Raw genomic sequence first — 12,448 nt, 5'->3', positions numbered from 1 at the left:
GTGTGCAATGTGAGTTACTTGTCTTCATTTTCCTGAGGTCACAGGGTTGAGTGACTGCCCCACATCCCCAGGGTTTCCAGCGTCCTTCTGCTTTATCATCTGTGTCATGAGCAGTAGGGAGGTAGTGGCCTGCTGGTGGCTTCAGACACGTCAGTCCCTTCACACACATGGCCTCATACACGTGGCCTCAACACGTGGCCTCACCATCGCCCCGGTCCTCTCAGATGGTGACAGCCCTGGGGCTGTGTCAGCCGCTGGCTGTGGATGGAGAAGTGGCTCCATCTGGACCTGGAGGACTTTGCTAGCCTGGCCGACAGTGTGGGGGCTTCCTGTGGGCTGGGGGAGCTGCAGATGGTACAAGCTTGGGGGGCCTGGGGTCCTTGTGCTGTCCCTTCCCCTGCAGCTGGAGGAACCTGCCTCCTGTGTCACCCGGGCCGGGCTGTGCGGTTGACTGCAGGACAGCACACATTTAAACCACAGCAAAGTAAATGAAGGAAGGGAAGGCAGGAGGAGGTCAGCACATTCACCCATCACCTGATTTGTGCAAGAATAAGGGAGCCCAGCGAGGGCATTTGCTGGGGATCCAGAGGGTCCGGGGCATAGCCATTGCCACCATGCTGCCCAGGGGGCTCCAGAAAGCAAGAAGCCCTCCTAAGAGGCTGGAGGGTGGGCGGCCCGCTGTGGGGAGAGCTGCAAGAGGGAGCGAGGTCCTCCCAGGGCCACTTCCCATGGACGTGGATGGCGCAGTCCCATGCATGGCACCTGATGCTGCAGGCGGCAGCTCTGGCTCTTGAAACTCACCGACATCTCGGGTGGATCGGGGCAACCTTGTTCCCATTTCACAGACGAGGAAACTGAGGCTGGGTGGGACACGTGACTCTGTTCCTGTCACTGCTGAATGGACAGAATGGGGGAGGCCTCCAGTCCTTACCTGCGGAGCCTGCTTTCCTGCTGAGCTCTGCAAATCGCTCAGAAACCTGATTCCCACGGCTTCATGGGCGAAAAGTGGCAAACGCACTTCATTCAGGAGGAGGCAGGTTCTGACGACTCACACCCGCCACGAGCTCCGACTGCAGCAAGAAGCGGTACGAGGAGAGGTTGTCAAGGGGCGCGTGACGCAGCGGCTTTCCTGGGTGTGGGTGGGGGCCTGGGGGCCCGGGGGCCTGGGGGCCTGGGCTTCACAGAGATGGAGGTGGACAGGTCAGCGCTGGCTCCCCTGGGCCTCGCCAGGAGCTCGAGAGGCCCTTCACCTTGCCGAGGCCTCCCCTGCATCTGCGGGACGGGCCTGTTCTGCAGATGATGGAGGGGTTTGGGAGGGCTGAGTGAGGCTCAAGGCATTGTAGGGTTCCTGCCCCTTCTGCCGCCAGCTGCTTTGTTTCTTGTTGGCCTCTTTGAGCGAGAGCCGAGTTGACGCCCCCGTGCCCTGCTGGGACTTACATCCGGCTTCTCCCGGCCCAGCAGCTGCTCGGTCCTTGATCGGGCACACTGGCCCTTCGCCTTCGCCTGGTTTCTCCTGAGACACGGGTCCCGCTGCGCCCCAGGGCTGGGATCCGCACGCCTCGCTGGCTTCTCTCTGTGTTGCTGTCACTCACAGAGGATGTTCAGTTCTGTCCCCACATACAAATGAAGCAACGGGCCTGGAGAGGTTGCCCAGGTAGAGAAGGAGGGTGGGGATTCACGCCGTGTGACCCAGGGTTCCTACTCCTAAGCATGGCACACCGAAGTGACAGTCAGGAGGTGAGGCTCAGAGAGGCCACACGGCAGGCTCGGGGCCCTCTGCCTCCTTCTCTGCTGGGTGCCTGCTCCAGGCTCTCCTGGGGCTCACTGAGGGCAGACCCGGGGGGCGTCCCGCAGGAGGCCAGCAGATTTCTCCCACGTATGTCACAGCATATGGGGGGCGGATGCCAGCAGGTGTCAGTGTCAGGTAGCTGGGGACCAGCCCTGGCCATGCCTCTGGGATCCCAGGATCCTGCCCTGGAATTCAGTGTGAAGGGGGTGAGGTCCCGCCTCCTCAGTTCATGCTGGGCAACCCTGGGGGCTCCTTCCCCTAAGCCTTGATGACCCTTGTGAAAGTGGGGGCAACAGGAATGGTTTCCCACTGGGGACTTTGGCTTATGGGCCCCCATGGCCGGGAGCAGAAGGGACTGACCACAGCCTTGGCCACGACCCGGGTGAAAGTCCCAGCCACACCCCGAAGAGCTCTCCAGCTTTGGAGAGGGGCAGCCTGTCTGGGGCCTGGCTGCGGTGAGGAAGTGTCGGCGGCTGGGGCATGAACCTGCCGGCTGGGGCTCTGTGATCCTGTCTGAGCTGCTGGGTTGGCCTCTTTGAGAATTGTGCTGCCTGCTGGGCTCTCCCTGCACTAAAGGCAGAGGAAGAGAGGAAGCTATGTTCACTGGGCATCTGCCAGGCACCGGGCACCGCTCAGCTTCTTGACCGGCTCATCAGCGCCACGAGGCGGTTGTGCTGCCCACGCCACACACAGAAGCCCAGGCTGGAGCCTGGGCCATGCACTTGTGGGGCTACTGAGGCCCTCACTGGTCCTTGGGGTGGGCCTTTCCTTCCTGCTCTTGCTGGAGGGGACTTGGCTAGGGGGACTCAGAGTAGGTGGGGGCCTCCCATCCCTGAGAAGGCAGGAGATGGGCTTCCTAGGAGATGGTGTCAAAATGGACTGATGGGTGCAGAGGGTTTCAGGTGAGGTGGGTGCAGGGGTGGGGGAGCGGCACCATGGCACCTGGGGTGATAGGGGAGGGGCTTTTGGAGATGCTTTGCAGGGGCAGGTGGCCAGCAAGAGCCAGGACTGAGGGGCAGCTCACAGCCAAGGGTGAGGTCCTGAAGAGCAGACAAAAACAGCAGTTGGGGGCTGGGGCTGCAGCTAGAAGACCTCAGTGCGAGGTGGGCAGGAGGGGAGAGCTGGGCTCAGCAGGCCAAGGGGGGCACTGCGGCAATGACTAAGTGGTCTGGAAGGGGCTGGACAAGGGCCTCGAGGGTCTCACTGGACATCCCCAAGGAAACAGCAGCTCCCTCTAGTTTCACCGAGGCTCCCTGGACGGCCGCCCTCCTGCTGCTGTTGTAGGGCTTGTGGCTGGAAGTCCCATGGCCTGGGTTCCAGAGTCTTAAATGGAGGCTATCAGAGTCTGGAGCAGGAAGAGGGGATGTTGGTTCCAGGTAAAGTAGGACCCCCGCCAGCAAGTGATGGGTCAGGGCTGATTTCCTAGGGCAGGCAATGTGGCTCATGTCCAGAGGGTGTCGGAGCCCCGCTAAGAAAGGTTGCCTGCACTAAGATTCCACACAGGAATCAGAATAGAGGCGGAGTTTCTATTATGTAGCCTGGTCACTCTTGAGCAGAGTTTGGGGGGTTGGATGGAACCTGGGCAGAAGTTCCAGAGTATCCAGGCATTGGGAATTCAGGGCAGAGACTGAATTCAGTGGGGATGGAATTCTTGTTACACTGCTAGGTTCTAAGTGAAGCAGTCTGTTAGCCATCCATCCATCCATCCATCACCCACTCATCCAGCCATCGCCCATCCACTTATCCATCCATCCTTTGCCCATCATTTATCCACACATCCATTCATCCATCTATCCTCTGTCATTCATCTGTCATCCATCCACCTGCACATTTATTCCTCCATCCATCCATCCATCCACCCATCTACCCATCCATTCATCCACCCATTCACCCATCTACCCATCCATCTACCCATCTATCCATCCATCCATCCATCCATCCATCCATCCATCCATCCATCCATCCATTCATATATCTATATATCCATTCACCCACTCATTCATCCATCCACTCACCCATTTATTTATCCATCTATCCATCCATCCATCCACCCATCTACCCATCCATTCATCCACCCATTCACCCATCTACCCATCCATCTACCCAACTATCCATCCATCCACCCATCCATCCATTCATCTATCCATCCATCCATCCATCCATCCATCCATCCATCCATCCATCCATATATCTATATATCCATTCACCCACTCATTCATCCATCCATTCATCCATCTATTTATCCATCTACCCATCCATTCATCCACCCGTTGACCCGTCAACCCATCCATCTACCCAACTATCCATCCATCCACCCATCCATTCACCCATCTACCGACTCATGCATCTATTTATCCATCCATCCACTATCCATCACTCATTCACTCATCTATCCATCCTCCATCCATCTGTCCATCCATCCATCCATCCATCCATCCATTCATCCGTTTAATTATGTTCTGGGTGTCTATTGTAAGTGGCCAGGGTTAAGAACGCTCTCATGGTCAGCCTACGTTTAGGAAATGATTTCCTGATCCTCCCTCAGGATCTGGCTCCACCTTGTATAATCTGGCCCCTGCCCAGCCCCTCTAACTGGAAGCCATATTTAATTTCCTTCCTGCCTCCAAACTTATGGCTACATTTCCCAGACCCTCACTCACATTAAAACACCTTTCTTCAACTTTCTCATCATTATCAATGATCACCGACTCTCTTCCATCCGGCCTTGAGACTCCCCTGCGGCCCCTTGTGGACACTTTTGGCCTGGTCCGCACCCTCCTTCCAGCTGGGACCAGGCCACCAGCTCAGCCCAGCGTGGCTCAGCTCAGCCAAGTCAACTCCAGTGGAGCCTGGCTGTACTCACCCCACCACAGCCAGCTCCATGCTATGAACCCCGCTGTTCTGGCCACCTCCCCGCTGGCAGACGTGGCTTGTTCGGGTCACAGCTCCTGATTCTAACAACCCACCCCCATTTCAGCTCGCCCCAAGTTCCTTGCTGATTGAGATCCCGCTGTGGCGCTTCCTCCTGGGCTGAGCACAGGGAGGAGAAGCACTTCCCAGAGCGGATCCCGAGCCCTCTCCTGGAGACAAAGGCCAGCTGGAGGTGCTGGCCCACTGGGTAATGGCCCCAGAGAGAGTTTACCGGTTCCTCTGCAGGAAGCAGCTGCTTTGGGTCTGCACAGGTCCTGAAAACATGTCAGCTTGTGTGGGGTGCGGACTGGGGGCTGGGCTGGGGCTCAGGGAGGGAGGTCAGCAGGGGCTGGCTCTGGCCTTGGTCTCTGGCTCTGTGGCACCCGGCTCCTGTCCGCCCCTGACTCCAGCTCCAGGGTGGGGCTCCTGCCAGGCCGGGACCCCTCTTCTGCCGCCGCGTGGCTTGGTGCCCAGGGACCATCTCAGCACAGGGGCCACTCACCTCCAGGGAGTTAAAATGCTTTTAAAGAGGCAATTATTGAGAATTTTGTAATTTCGGCCTCCTAAGTGTTCTCTTCTTTCTTCACCCTGACCTAAAAAGAAATTCTTTCCATTTGCCTGATTTGAAAGCGGGGCCATGCTTTCATCATATTTGGGGACCTGCATCCTGGCCTTCGGCCCCGGGGTCAGACAGCTGCCAGGCTCCCAGGAGAATGGCCGCCTACCCCCACCCTGCCCTGTGGATTTCTCCCTGGGGAGATTTTCCCCTCTCCTGCTTGCCAGTGATGTTGACTCCCCACTCCCAAGCTTGGAAGCAACTCACAAACTTCCAGATGAATCTGCTCATTGGCCGATGGTTGCCAAACGCCTCTTCCTGGCACTGGACACATTGAGGAAGGGATGCCATGTTCCAGCAAGAGGCCCACAGGCTGAGGCAGGCACGTGCAAGCCAACGCATCAGGGCCACCCAGCACGCCCGCAGAACGAGGGCTTCAGGGCCCGAGAGGGCTGCTCGGTGTCCCTGCGGGTGACAGATCAGGAGTATGCAGGTATGTGAGTGCCGGGCAGAGGCAGGCAGGACAGGGGAGCAGGCACTGACCATGCTGCTGTGCCCGCGGCCCCCACCATGCTGCCGTCCCTGCAGCCGTCTGCTGTCCCTGAGCCCCTGAATGACCTGCTTTCTCTGGCCCGTGGGGCTCACGTGGCCACTGTGGGTCATGTGGAAGTGCTGGGCACCCACACTCCCCGGGCAAAGCAGGGGCAGCCATGAGCCCTGCCTGGCAGATGGTTCCCAGGGCCTGGCCACACCACTCCCCTTGCTCTCTCTGGGACCGACCCCTAGCTGCCCGCGGTGGCCAGTGGCCTTAGCACACCCTACTGGCTGCTTTCCTTCCCCGTCTCAGGCCCTACCCGCACTGGTCTCTCCAGGGCTCACCTCCCACGTAAACCACCGTCTGCTTCCAAAGCTGGGCACAGGGTAGGGGCGTGGGAGTGCAGAGAGGAAGGATGAGGTGAGGATGGTCTTGGACTCCAGAGGCCACAGCAGAACATGCCGTTCAGTGTGGCTGGCATGAGTGGTGCTGGCAGGGTGCCCCCATGAGGGGCCTGGAGTGCTGTGTGTGGAACCTGCAGTATCCATGGGCAGGTCTAAATGGCAGACTGCCTCCGGTCTTTGATTCAGGGAGATGACTCCAGCAGCCAAGTGGGGAGGGTGGCCACACTGTGGGTGGGAGACAGGACGGGCGACTCCAGCAGGAAAGCCTCCTTGCTGGAACACAGTGGGGCTTCAGCCTGCATGTCCCTGTGGGTGGCGGGGCTGAGAGGATGCCCCAGGCTCTGGGCTCACTGGGCTGAGTTCCTTCCATGGGTCATCACATTTGGAATCTGCACACACCCCAAGGCAGGGACCCGCTGGCTAGGGGACGGACTGAGTGGCAGCAGCCTAGTGCAGCCGGCACAGACCCCATAGGACCTCCCATCGGGGAAGCCCTGGCCAGCCAGGATGGTGGCACTGGGCCTCTGGGGTTTCTGGACTCCGGGAGCCCCGCACTTGCCCCACATCCTGCCTCTGAGTGCCACCCCCTGGTCCCCTGCACACCAGCCTTCTTTGGCGCACTGCACACATGGCGGCCACCAGCTCCTGGCTCTGCAGCTCTGACCTTCAGCAGCCACACAGCTCGCCCCTGCTGCACTCATCCTCAAAATCCCTCCGAACGGACTTGCTGGCCCGGGTTGAGGCCGGGGTCATTCCTGGACCAGTCACCAAGGTGGGGGAGGTGTAGGGGCCACTGTGATGTGCCGTCTGGTGTCGCGGCGGGGGGGTCATCCCTGGCCCGGTCAGTCATGATGGTGGACGGTGGTGTGTTCCAAAGTCACCCACATCAGGAGTGTCATTGCCAGTTTTCAGAGGAGAAAACTGAGGCCTGGAGGTGTTGAGTGACTCAAACAAAGCCCGAGTCTGACCTGGTCCTTCCTACTCCAGAGCCTGTGCCCATGACCCTGACACCCGGCTCCGGGGACTGCTGGGAGGTCCCCTCCCGAGGATGCCTTCCTGCTCATTGTGTCTGCTGTGGTCATCCTCTGGCGGCCCCAGACCAAGGTCCAGGCTCCCCTTCCCAGGAAACCTCCCTGCCTCTCCCGGAGGCTGGGACCTCCCACTTCTCCAGCCACATCCCTTGACACAGCCCCACCCAGCCCGGACTCATGCCTCCTTGTGAAGGCTCCAGGGTTTCCCAGCCCACCCAGATGTCCGGGCAGTGAGCCGACGAGGGTGGAGGCATCTCCTGAGTCTTCACGCCCAGTCCCAGACACACAGTCGCCATCAGGTCACAGTGAGGGCACTGCATGGAACTCCTTCAGATGGAAGCGAGTTGGGGTGAGGCGTGAACGGGCTGAGGGGAGCCACGTTGGGTCAGGTCTAGAACCAACAGAGGCAATTTGGGCTGCACAAGTTGAATTCATCCGAGCAGAGGCCCCAGCTCAGTCTCTCTCGGGAATTCCTGTACTATGAAGGGCTCAGGGTCCTAGGCTTAAATACGGATATTTCCGCTTCACAGACAAGTCCACTGAGGCCGGGGGGACCCTGGTGAGTCTCCCCAAATCCTGCAGCATTGGAGCCTGGCTGTAAACTCTGATCTGAATGGTAGGAGCCATGCTCTCCCCTGTTGGTCACGATTCTCCCGCCTCTCCAGACCAGGATCTCCCACCGCTCCAGACAGATCTCCCACCTCTCCATACTGGATCTCCCACCACTCCAGACCGGATCTCTCACCGCTCCAGACGGGATCTCCCACCGCTCCAGACGGGATCTCCCACCGCTCCAGATGGTATCTCCCACCTCTCCAGACCGGATCTCCCACCTCTCCAGACGGGATCTCCCACCTCTCCAGACGGGATCTCCCACCTCTCCAGACCGGATCTTCCCCCGCTCCAGACCGGATCTCCCACCTCTCCAGACCGGATCTCCCACCTCTCCAGATGGGATCTCCCACTGCTCCAGACCGGATCTCCCACCTCTTCAGATGGGATCTCCCACCTCTCCAGACCGGATTGCCCACCTCTCCAGACCGGATCTCTGCTTGGGACCAGCCCACATCACCACCTCCCCAGGCAGCCTTTTCTGATGACGCCATCACTTTCTGAGTTCTGCAGCCCCTGTGTCTGGCTTCATCCTTTACCACATGACAGAGCTCATCTGCCCACGTGGGTGCAAGTCCCAGGGAGCAGCGTTCATGGTGTGCCACTTACTCTTAGGTGCAGGTGATGACAGGGCTCACATGAATGCTCAGAAAATCTTCTGCTCCTGCTTGATGGAAACAAGGCCCAGAGCTCTGCCACACAGGGCCTCGAGCCCAGGGCCTGGCTGAAATCTTCTGGTATCCTCAGCCGTGGCCTGGGGCAGGCCCAGGGTCAGTGCTGCATGAACGTCCGTGGGACGAGTAGATGATGAATGCACAGTGATCCTTGCTGGGGATGCCAATGCTCCTAGTTTGGGAAAAGAAAGGGCAGATGAGGTGGCCCCCTGCCCCCATCCCTGGCCATAGCCTCCACAGGGCCCTCAGGGATTACATGGTTTTGTTGATGTCCACAGCCCTGGGAGGGGCAGCCCTGGTGCCCAGGGACACTGATGCTCTGGAGCTGAAGTGGCTTTCACAGGAGGAGCTCTGGTCCCTGGGCCCGGGCACTCTGCCCTGCTTGCCCGACCCTCAAGCCCATGCCTTCCCTGCTGCCCCACAGCATGGGTCCAGCTCCCGCATGGGCCTGAACAGCTGGACAGGTCAGGGAGATGAGCACTCGAGCCCTGGGCACCTCCGTGCCAAGGCACGCCCCTCCTGGCTCATCCTCGAGAATTTGTGGGGGGATTCCCACTGTCCCCTGGCTGCCTGCTGTGTGGCAGTGAACACTGTTTGGATCCAGAGCAAATTGGCTCTAATTAGCCACTAGATGACAGCTCAGAGGAGCCAGTGGGAAGGGGTTCTCCCGGGGGAGGGGACAGGGCCTGATTAATGCGGCAGCCAGGCAGTTTCCTCCACTGGCCTCCCTGCTGGCTTCCACGCTGGCATTTCCTCTCTACCCCCTGGCCTGAGACAGCAGGGCTGGGGGAGTTGGTGGGCGTCTGTGGCAGGAGGGTCAGGGTGAGGGTGTGCGTCTGTGTGGGAAGCTGAGCACCCAGGAAGCATTTGCCCAAACCAGACTCCTCCAGATACGTTGTGCAGCTTGGCATGGAGTGGGCCTTCAGCAGGCAGGCTGAGAACCTCTGGGAGGACGGGAGGGGCTCACGGGCTTTGGGCTGTGTTTTGAGGATAGGAGGAAACAGTGTCACTAGCACAATAAAGATCATCAATGTCACTTTGACTGATTTCATAACTAGACTCAACCCTAGGAGTGTCACTGTCACTGCTGTCACCCCATCACCATGGTTACCATAACCCCATTACCATGGTTACAATTTCATCACCATGGTTACCGTTATGTGCCATTGCTCTCACCCAATCACCATGGTAACCATCACCGCTCTTCATCACCATGGTTACCTTTTCATCACCATGGTTACCATCTCATCACAGTTACCATCACCTACCACTGCTGTCACCCCTTCATCATGGTTACATTCCCCATCACCATGGTTACCTTTTCATCACCAGGGTTACCATCACCACCATCACCATGGTTACATCACCCCTTCACCATGGTTACCCTTCATCGCCATGGCTGCCATCATCCCATCACCATGGTTACCATCTCATCATCATGGTTACCATCACCTACCACTGCTGTCACCTCATCACCATGGTTACCATCACCCCATCACCATGGTTACCTCTTCATCACCATGGTTACCATCATCACTATTACCATGGTTACCCTTCATCCATCACCCCATCACCATAGTTACCATCACCCCATCACCATGGTTACCTCTTCTTCAACATGGTTACCATCACCCCACCACTGCTGTCATCCCCATCACCATGGTTACTGCCACCCTATCACCATGGTTACCACCACCCCACTGCTGCTCTCACCATGCCCCCACTGGTTCCCACCAACCCCACCACCATAGTTACAGCAGCCATCCCCACCCCTGGGTGGGATCATGTCCGTCTGGTACTCCAGACCCACTCTCCCTGACCCTGGGTCTTGGAAGGTGACTTTCCTGGCATGTGTCAGTGAGCTACTTCCTTTTAGTTTCTGGTGGGTTCTGCCCATAGGAATGACCCACAGGAGATGAGGGTGAAAAGGAAGTGGGGGTGAGTGAGTGCCCCAGCTCTCTCTCTCTGCCACACTCAGCCTTGTCCCCCTGTGGAGGGCACAGCTCCCATCGGAAAGCCCTCTCCATGTGACCGCCCCTCGCAGACCCAGCCCCAGCCCCTCAGCGGGTGTCTCCACTGCCCCTTACTGAACCTCCCTACCCAGCCCTGCTGCTGGAAACAGTCCCCCACGGAAACTTTCTGTGACGACCCTGAGGACCTGGAGGGGGCACCTTTTGTCACCAGTGAGATATTTCCTTCACCAGGTATCCCTGCCGCCCAGGGAAGCCCATTAGAGTCTCTTGTGGGACTTTCAGCTGGAGACATGAGGGAGGCTGTCCCTCCAACAGGGGTTCTCCCAGTTGACAAGAGGTGAGCAGCCACCAGCCACAACACACTCCGCAGGAGGACACGTGTGTGACATGAGAACATGTGAAAGACAAGGTGTGGTGGCCGCTGCATTCTGGATCCCAGCCAGCCCCGGCCTCACATCCCAGGTGCATGAAGCAGCCCCTCCCACTCTGTGCTCCTGATGCTGGAGTTGGGTTTCCGTCCCTTGCAGCTCAGCCAGCCCTGGTGAATGAGGCAGCCAAAGGCAGGACAAGATGTAACCTCTCATCACCTGCACGTCTGCTTTTTCCTGACCTGGGTGGTCATTGCTCAGGGTAGAAGCAAGAACTGGCAAGGTTGATGCCAGAAGGGGACACTCCACCACACCTTTCTATCTCTTGGCTTTATGAAGCCCTGCTGTTCAGGCAGAGGGTCTTGGAAAGTGGACGCTCAACTCGTGATTCAGCAATGAAAGCTGCCCCTGAGCTGGAGGAGGGTGACCGAGGTGGCGTCTTCTCTCTGGGGTCCCATCCACGGGGGCCAGGGAGCAGGCCACAGCGCTCCATCATGGGAGTCTGGGCTCTCTTTGGGTTTGTCAGCTGTTATGCCCTTCCTTCAGATCTGGTCAGGAGGCTCTGGCTCAGGCTCTGCTGCACTCTCCAGATTCATGGACAAGGTCTCGTGTCCTCATCTGAGCCAGAGGGAAGAAAGCCCACATGGAGGACCAGGCCAGAGAAAGCAGGAAGAGGAAGCAGGAGGGAAAAGTTCGCTTCAGGGGGCAGAAGACTCCCCTCCGCATCCTCTGAGCACTGAAGAGGGCGAGCCCTGGGTACACCATGGAGGGGCCATTAGGAAGCAACATGACAGCCAAGACAAGCATCCAAAGCAAGGGACAGAGGCTGAAGTCCAGGAAAAAATAAACAACACGGAGCAAACCCCAAGAAATTAGAGAATCAGTTAAGGAAGCTCAACTTTCAACTTCCTGGAAGAAAGAAAATAGGAAATAGGAAGAAGAAAATTAAGAGAGAAATCACATGAGATTTCCCGGAATAAGACACAGAGAGAAAAGGCCTTCAGGGTGCCCCCAGCAGAGTGGGGAAAGACGGAGCCACAGACAGAACGAACACAGAACTAGAGCGATACCTCCTCCTCCCTCTGCAAGTTGCTCCCTGGAGGAGCCGCCTGGCCTTTGCTCAGAGCTTCCCTTCTGCTCCCTTCTTCGGAGTTGAATCCCCTGTTTTCCTGAGTACATGTTGTTGGAAACAGTTGCTCTGTGCGACAAAGAGAAATCAGCACTGAGACAAAGGATGTCTCAGTAAGGCAATTTTACTTTCTCTGGAAAGGATGCTCCTGTTAGCCATCTTGCCATGACAGTACAACGAAGAGAGGAAAATCAGACATATTTATCCTTTACCCATTTGGGTCGTCTTTACAGCTGTGTCTGATCTCCATTGGTTGGAGCCAGATCTCATAATCTAAAACTGAACCTGACTGGTTAATAACTTAAAACTGTGTTGAATAGGTAAAGGCAAAGAGGAAGTCCAAACAAGGAAGGGACAGGAAGTTGCTGGCAAAAGGACTTAGAAAAGTAAGAGCATAAATATCTTGGTTAAAGTACAAGGACATAGAATGTACCGCATGCCTGTGAGCATGTCTAACAGCTACATGG

Source organism: Cebus imitator, unplaced genomic scaffold (genome assembly GCF_001604975.1).
Source record: "Cebus imitator isolate Cc_AM_T3 unplaced genomic scaffold, Cebus_imitator-1.0 Scaffold449, whole genome shotgun sequence".
Classification (NCBI taxonomy): Eukaryota; Metazoa; Chordata; class Mammalia; order Primates; family Cebidae; genus Cebus; species Cebus imitator.
Note: the sequence above shows the minus strand (reverse complement) of the source record.